Source organism: Corapipo altera, unplaced genomic scaffold (genome assembly GCF_003945725.1).
Source record: "Corapipo altera isolate COAL_440 unplaced genomic scaffold, ASM394572v1 23, whole genome shotgun sequence".
Taxonomy (NCBI): Eukaryota; Metazoa; Chordata; class Aves; order Passeriformes; family Pipridae; genus Corapipo; species Corapipo altera.
The window spans coordinates 14,498,404-14,506,515 of record NW_020884878.1 but is presented as its reverse complement, the minus strand read 5'-3'; the positions used below and the strand labels follow the sequence as shown (position 1 = coordinate 14,506,515).

At 34.4% G+C, this 8,112-nt stretch overlaps 1 long non-coding RNA gene across 1 annotated transcript; it reads left to right on the top strand.

Annotated features, from left to right (window-relative positions):
• The first annotated feature begins 3,285 nt into the window (after positions 1 to 3,285).
• On the top strand, positions 3,286 to 7,843 carry LOC113944752. Its single transcript, XR_003526774.1, has 3 exons — positions 3,286 to 3,351; positions 6,690 to 6,982; positions 7,601 to 7,843. It is a non-coding gene; the product is annotated as an uncharacterized LOC113944752 (long non-coding RNA).
• The last annotated feature ends 269 nt before the right edge of the window (positions 7,844 to 8,112 follow it).

Genomic DNA, 8,112 nt, shown 5'->3' with positions numbered 1-8,112 from the left:
AAATTCAACATATATCTAACCACTGTAAAAGTCAGTCCTATATAATTTATTATATATAATTATTATTGTTGATTTAAAACTTTTATTTTTTAAAGTCCATATTCTAAGTGGTTTTAACTGCCTGTAGATAGACTGACATTGGCTTTAATCATTGTTTTACTCTTGGAAGAAAGTTGTTTTAGCTTAATTCCATACTTCATCAATATTAAAAAATTAAATACATAATTGTGAGTCCTTCTAGTCATCTCATGGAGACATAGAAAAGAGAAAATAAGTAAAAACTGCCAAGCTTTCATTTATCAGCTTTTTTCCTATCAGCTAAATGATCATGACTGATAAAGAAAAAAGATTTAAAGAACATATGTTTAGCACCCTATGTATGAACTAGAATCATTATGGCATTTTAATAGCCTAGCTTTTTTCTGCATGAAAAAAACACATTCAGCTTCAAATTTGTGTTAATGTCTTAGAAGAGCCAAGTCATGTAACTTTCTGAAAGAAACCTTAAAACTTGATTAGCTTCAGAAGTTGTAAGTAACAAACACTACTAAATTGTGCTCTATGATGTTGTAAATAATATTTTAAAACATTATGAGCATCTCTAATTACCTAACAGAATTCAAAGTATCTTTGTTGATCTGTTTGCCACCTGGCCTCATTTTCTTGGGATTTGAAAATTCAAGTGAAAACTGGATTAAGAAAGACTGGGGGGAAGTAAGGTCTTTAGAGATTTGAACAGTGGTGCAGTGAAGCAATAGCAAATTTTTCAATCATCATTTTGGAAATTTCATGACAGGTGGTTACATCCTCTTAAAGCAGATACAAGATTGTATGTGAATGGTGTAATAACAGTTTGCAGGTCTAAAAAGTCTTGAGTTCTAAGTAGTCCAACACTCTTTATAAATTCTTATGAACAAAAGCACATCAGTGTCTTAGAAATCAGGTAAGTGCCCACATACCCAGAGTGAGCTGCTTGTCTCATGTATACAAGGAAGCATTAATAAAAATAAAAAATCAATTTATAATCCAGAACAATTTCTGAGGTACAGGGCTCAAATATCTCTAGAACAGAAAGCCATCAATTCAAAAACATTGGTAAGAAAAGCTGCTTTTCTCTCTGTCTGTACTGTACCTGGAGCACACAAGTCTTAGTAGTCAGCCTTTCCATAAATACTACAAAAAGTAAATGAGAACAACCATAGTGAAAAGGTCATCAATGTAGATAATGTCAACAATGGATATCTGTTGTTAAAATAAAGCTACCTGTGAAGTTGAAAGAAACAAAAAATGGAAATCTGATCAGTGAAGCCTTTGTTTTTTCCAATTGATCAACATTTTTTTGTTGTGTTTGGTTTTCCACATAAAGCCCCATACGTACCCAGAAAATTCTCAACTAGAAATGATAGAGTGTTTAAAAGAGTAATGTGGAGAAGAGAACTCAGTGTAATGACGTTAACTGTCTCCATAATGGAAAGCTGAAGGAGTGCTTCTCATGTTCTATTGACATTTAAATTGAAAAGGATATTTCATTAGATGTAATTTGAATATAACTATGAATGGAAAAATTCCCATGTAAAAGAAAAAGTCCTAATATTGGAGTAAAACCCTTGGAGGAAGAGAGTAAAATCCCAACAGAAACAGGTTTGGTGAGAAAATCCTAGTTAATTTTTAAAAGGCTAGAAGAGAGTATGCACTTTTACTGAAGTAGCTGGAGAATGTGTTTTAGTGACATACATGTAGTAAAAAAAAAACAAACAAAAGAAACCACAGTACAAATTTAGAGCACAATGATCATAAAGGATATAGGATAGTCTGTGGTACAAAAGTGATGTAACACAAGTAAATGTAATGGTTTAACCCCAGCTGGCAACTAAGCCCCAGAGCTGCTGGCTCACTCATCACCTCAATGGGATAGAGGACAGAATTGGAAAAGTAAAAGCTGGAACACTCATGGGTTGAAATAAAGTCTGTTTAATATGTAAAGCAAAAGCCATGTGTGCAAGCAAAGCAAAACAAGGAATTCCTTCACCACTTCGCATGGTCAGGTGTGTGTTCAGCTATTCACAGCAAAGCAGGGCTCCATCACATGTAATGGTGACTTGGGAAGACAAACATCATCATTCCCCTGCTCCTTTTTCTTTCCCCAGCTTTACATGCTGAAATGACATATGGCATGGGATTTCCCTTGGGGTCAGTTGTCAGTTGTCTGGTTGTGTCCTTTTCCAGACTTCCCCACTGCTGTGAGAAGCAGAAAAAGCCTTGACACTGAAAACACTGCTCAGCAGTAACTAAAATATTGCTGTGTTATCAACACTGTTTTCAACACAAATCCAAACTACAGCCTGTACTAGTTACTATGAAGAAAATTAACTCTATGCCAGACAAACTAACACAATTACCATTAAAATGTCGTGGTCAGAGGAAGAGGGAGAAAGAGTCTAAAAGATGAGAACTCATGTTTCCAGTATTCAAAAAAAGAACTTCTTCAAAGACAACAGTATTCACCTCCAACAGCAATAGATAACAGGTATATATAAGGAAGTACATTTATCTGAAAAAAGACTATTGCATAAATGACAGAGATATTGATGTGGTAGTAAAACAGAATATATCACATTCTTATAAATACTGGAACATGTCAGGAAGAATACCCCTAATTCCATGGAAAATTTAAGGTTGAAGGGCAATGTTTTCTTACAAGAGAACATTCCTCCTCCAGGTGGAAAAAGACTTTTGAGGAACTTGAACACTCTTTCACTGCTGGCACTAATGATACTGCAACAGAACTTCACTAACAACTTTGCCAACAGAAGATCAACCGTGGGTTTTTGTGTTATTCAGCTTTATAATTCTAAAACAGGACCAAGAAAAAATATATTAATTCCCATGATTCTATATAGTATGAATTAGGTAGATTAGTCACTTCTAGTGTAGCACAGTTTTAGCAGTGAACAGCTACATTCATTTCTTGGCCAAAAAAAAAAAAAAGGAAAGAAAAAGAAGATAAGAGACAGCTATAAAATAGTTATTGATAAGAGCAGTTTCACAATTATTTAATAATATAGTGTGTGACCTTAAATATGCTGTTGAGGAAGACTGCAGGGGAAGGGGGAAGCAAGGTGCAAGTGGGACTTGCTATGAAAGGAAGTAGTTTACTAACAAATGTTAGATGCAGCTTCTGTGAGAAACATTTTCTGTACGTGATTATAACATCACAAAGGGACCTTTGACTAATAGACCAACAGAAACCAGGAAGGAGTAGTTCGTTGTGAAGTGTCTGAGTCAGAGAGCATTAATAGGAGGAGGTGAAGAATTGCCATTATGTATAGCCAGAGTGGATTGACTCTATAAGTAAGTAAAAGTAACTGAAAACTGCCAGTCAAGTTAGTGAGTTGGTATCTTAAATTTATTTTACACGGACAATATTTTTGGTAATGCAAATTTGGGGTTTATTTTGCTTTCTATTTTCATTTCTGCATAGTGTTTATTTTTGGTTTCATTACTACCTTGTTAACCTCTCTAAGAAAAGTGGTTTAGTAGTTTATGTGGGAAAATAAAATTAGAGCAAAGACCAATAAGTTCATTTTACCATGATATAAACATAAAAGTTAAAATAAAATAAAAGCTCTTTCAAACAGATCTTCCAAGTCCTCTAATTTATTGTGTGTAACCTGTGCTGCCACACAAAGTGCCACTTTCATGCAAAGTAAATGGTGGGAAATATTAAAATAAGTACTGCTAATAAAAAACCAACCCAATTTTGTGACGCATGATTCTTGCAAAACTATGAATCAAACCATTACTGAAAAACTGAGAATCCCTTCTGTTTTACTGTTAATAAGAGAGAATATACAATCCTTCTTCCATCTGTATTGGTTTCTCTTAGAAATAGAGGAGAGAGAAAAATAAGGCAAAATGGTGACATCGTGGGGACTCCTCAACTAGTGCGAGATTTATGAAGGTTTCCCCATATTTCAACCTGCCATGTTTCCCTTCACTTGGTTTGTCTAGCTGAAAAACATTATGACTTGAGGGAAATTTGCATATATAGTTTGAATAATCTGAATAATTTATGGATCTAGGCAACAAGGTGCCTGAACACAAAGTGCCTGAACCATAAAATCTAGCTGTATCTAAATGAAATGTAGTTATGTGATAGAAACTGGAGGATCTACATTTGCATTATAATGTCACAAATATATCTATAGAGTATATTGTGAATGGCTGTCTTAATCCAAGGTTAAATGAAGTACATCAATCTATTTTTTTAAGGAAAAATATTATTTTCAACAAATGCTTTTTGTTTCCTTTCCTACAAGTATCTGAATCTTATGCAAAATTTTGTTTTAGGTTTAAGTATCCAACATTCAAATAACATTTTTTGACAAAATCTGAAACGTTTCTCTTGAAAGTATCAAAATTATTTTTCTTAATACCTCTAGATTAAATGGTATATTTTGCTTTGCTACGTATTAAATCATGTAGACTAAAAAATGTCCGAGTTTCAGAAAATTTAACCATCTGGCATTGTTCAGACTAAAGTGGACAGTATTATCCTGCAAGGAATTAAAAGATATCTCTTGATTATCTGTCCTTATGAATGTCATCATCCTTATGGATGATTTTAACTTCCAAAATATCAGCTGGAAATATTATACGGCAGACACAAACAGGTCGAGGAAATTTCTGAAGCATGTTGAAGAAAACTTGTTGGTGCAGGTACCTGTCTTCTCGAGTAATCATTATGCCTGGTAGAACCCTGCTTTTCTGGGGATGGCTGAACACTGTGTGCCAATGGAAAGTAGTTAACAAATTCCTTATTTTACTCTGCTTGTGTGTGCAGCTTTTGGTTACCTATAAAACTGTCTTTATCTTAACCTATGAGTTTTCTCACTTTTACCCTTCTGATACTCTCTTCCGTTTGACTGGGGCGATTAAACAAGATGCTATTTTGGGGCTAGCTGCCTACCAAGATTCATTCACAGCACCTGTTAGGAATCCTTTCCTAGTAGTTCAACTGGATTTAAGTTATTAAACATAGAACTAGAGACAATTTGTTAATACCTAATCTAAAAAATATTTAGTCCACTGCAACTGTTGTCTATATCATCTAGAATGAATCTGCACCTGAGAATGCCCATTTTAGTCTATTAGTTTAGATAAAGCACTTCACTTCTAAATAGTTGAAGGTGAATAACATAGATCTCATATGAGAAAGTCATGTGTCACAATTAAAAATAATACAAGACAGATGAACATAACATTTTTCATAAATCCTCAGACATCAAGAAGACACACAGTAAGTGTGGAAACTATGTATTGGCAGTGGCTGTATTTCTCTCGTCAAAAGGGAATAATCTTCAATTTAGAAGTATCCAGTATGATCAAACATGTGGAGTGTACACTGAGACTTTAATGGATTTCTGAGAATATCTTTCTTTCAATTAAAAAAAGTTCAATTAGAAAAAACAAATGTGAAAGAAATCTACACAAGTCTGCATTTACTGCAAGGACAAAAAGAATAAGGGGTTCTAATCTGTGTATTAATTAAATGTGATGGCAAGCTTTTGTGTCATAGTGAAGTGACTATAAGAGCACTAGTGAATTATTATTATTCCTCCTACTCCACTTATGAAATTTTTTCTAAATTATGAACAAGATATATTTAAATTTTCAGAAAAAATAAGATAAGGAACTTTATGCATTTACCTGGAGCTGTCCTCACTAGAGCAGGGAAGAAATTAATACTGGTCCATGGCACACTCACTTATAAGGGCCAGGTATGTGAAACATAACATACGATCAATTTGGGTTTTTAAACTTTTCAGTATTTATTTCAACCTGTCAAATCATATTCATGTCAAATACTAGCTGTTCTGAATCCATTTGAGATGGCACTTGCAAAACAGAAATAAACAAATTGTGAAGGATGTAGGATTTCATCTTGCTTAAATCAGACAGTCTGATAAAATGTGTAAAATGAAGGACTAATAAAAAAAATCTGATTCTCTTCCTGAAACTGTTTTAAACTACATAGAAGCCTTTTCTTTAGAGCTCAAGACACAAACAAAAGAGTTGTTTCTCCAAGCAAAGCAAATACCTTCAGTTGTTCAAATGAGCCTCCCTCTTTTACTGAACCTCTAATCTTGGGGATTTGGGTAGATGGACATTAAGAGAACTTTAATGCAAATACTAGGGCATGCAGATCTGCACAGATTAGCTGACTTCGATGTACCTCTGGTGTTCACATGTCCACATGCAACTGGGTGACTAATTAGCCAATTGTATGCACAAGAGCTCCACCAAAATTGTGGCCATTAACACGGTTAGTCTGCCATATGTTATTAGTTTTAGAAAACATGTTATGACCAAAATCCAAAGTCACTGAAGAAAAGAAGTGGATTCACTGACTTCTAAAAGTCCACTGTTCTCAGTGCAGCTGTGACAGCTTATCCCAATGACCAAATTAGTTCATATGCAAGAGTAAAATTCAGCTCAAATACTGAATATATTAATGTCATCATAACAAATGAAGTGTTATGTTATTGTTTACTTATTGCACAACATCTGAAAACTTTTCAACTTTCCTTATCCTGAATCATTTGGAAATGTCATTGTAGAATAGGTAACTTTCTTTATGTTGCTGGTGTAAAGTCAGTCCAGATGGTGTCAACTAGTTTGTTTGTTAGTTTTTAGGAAATAAATGGATGCCTCAACTGCTGATCCCAACTGCTAGCTAGCCGGTGCTCACATCACATGAACAGTGCACAAGAAAACCAAAAAGCATAAGTAGCACCTCGTTGGAAGTCCTGGCACAGAAAACAAAGGCTGCAAGTGAAAGGGACATATTTGGAGTAATAAGACACAGTCAGCTTACCCCTTCCTGTGCTTCCTGAAATGAAATTTGTTCCTAACTATTGCAACAACATTCCAGGACTGTGAGAGCACAGTAACCACAGCCCATACACCCAATCTGGATTTGGTGAGCAGTGGCACATTTCAGCAGAGTGTTCCTGTTCCAACTCCTGTCATAAGTAATTTCCTTCCATAAAGCCATCAAAATGAGAGCAGAGACTATTTGTCTCTCCCCCTTTCAGTCTCAGATAAGCAAACATCTTTAATGTTTGAAAACGGTTTATTAAATGCTGTTACCTACACAGCTTAATAAACACATTGAGAGCTTTTCCCTGAGGAGGCTGGGAATTAAAGCACACCTGGTCTTTCCTCAGCCTCCTCAGCATTCTTATAGCAAGAGAGATTAACAAGTCAACATTTCTTAAGAAGCAGAATCCTGTTTGCCCTGTGTTTAATCAATGGATCCAATTCTAAATCCTCTGTTGCATCTTTTCCCCTCTGTGGTTCAGCAAACCTCCTACAATGATTTGAATTTTCAGCATTCCAGTTTTGAATGTTTTTTATTTTTGCCTTTTCATTGTAGAAATGAACACTCTTACTACTACATGTTATTGCAAATGAGAAGCACATGTTATTTTTTAAGCTCTTAAGATAAACAGAGAGAACTTATCAAATCTGCTGATCAAAACTTAGAGAGGGAAAAGATCTTGTGACTCAGACTTACTTTGTTTTTTTTGTTTTGTAGAAACACCCTGCATGGCACGTTCAGTAAAAAGGGATCATCATACAGAAGGATTTTTAGAAAATTTTTAAAAATGACAAAAGCATTTATCAAATAATCACTGAAAAACTTAAAATGCAAAGAGGAAAAAATTCAGATGAGAAGATTTTTCATAAAATAAAATGTGTGCTGAAATAGGCACCTTTAATCAGTACAGAGGTGATGCCTGAAAGCTAAGTATTGACTAACAGTTTAAGTTAAATATCATGAAGAAGATACCACAAAGACAATTTGCAAATATTGAGAAGACCAAGAAAATAGCTCGTAGTGCTTATTTCTACTACTGTTAACATTTCATAGAACAAATTTCTGTAATGCCCATCTACTCTAAAAGGAAGGAAGAAATAAAGAGGCAATACATGTATGCATGGTCATACACACGTGTAATGCTACATAGATAACTGTGAATAAAGATATAGATTAGTTTATACTGCAAGTGAAATACATATATGAAGCTTTTTCTACTATTTCAAATA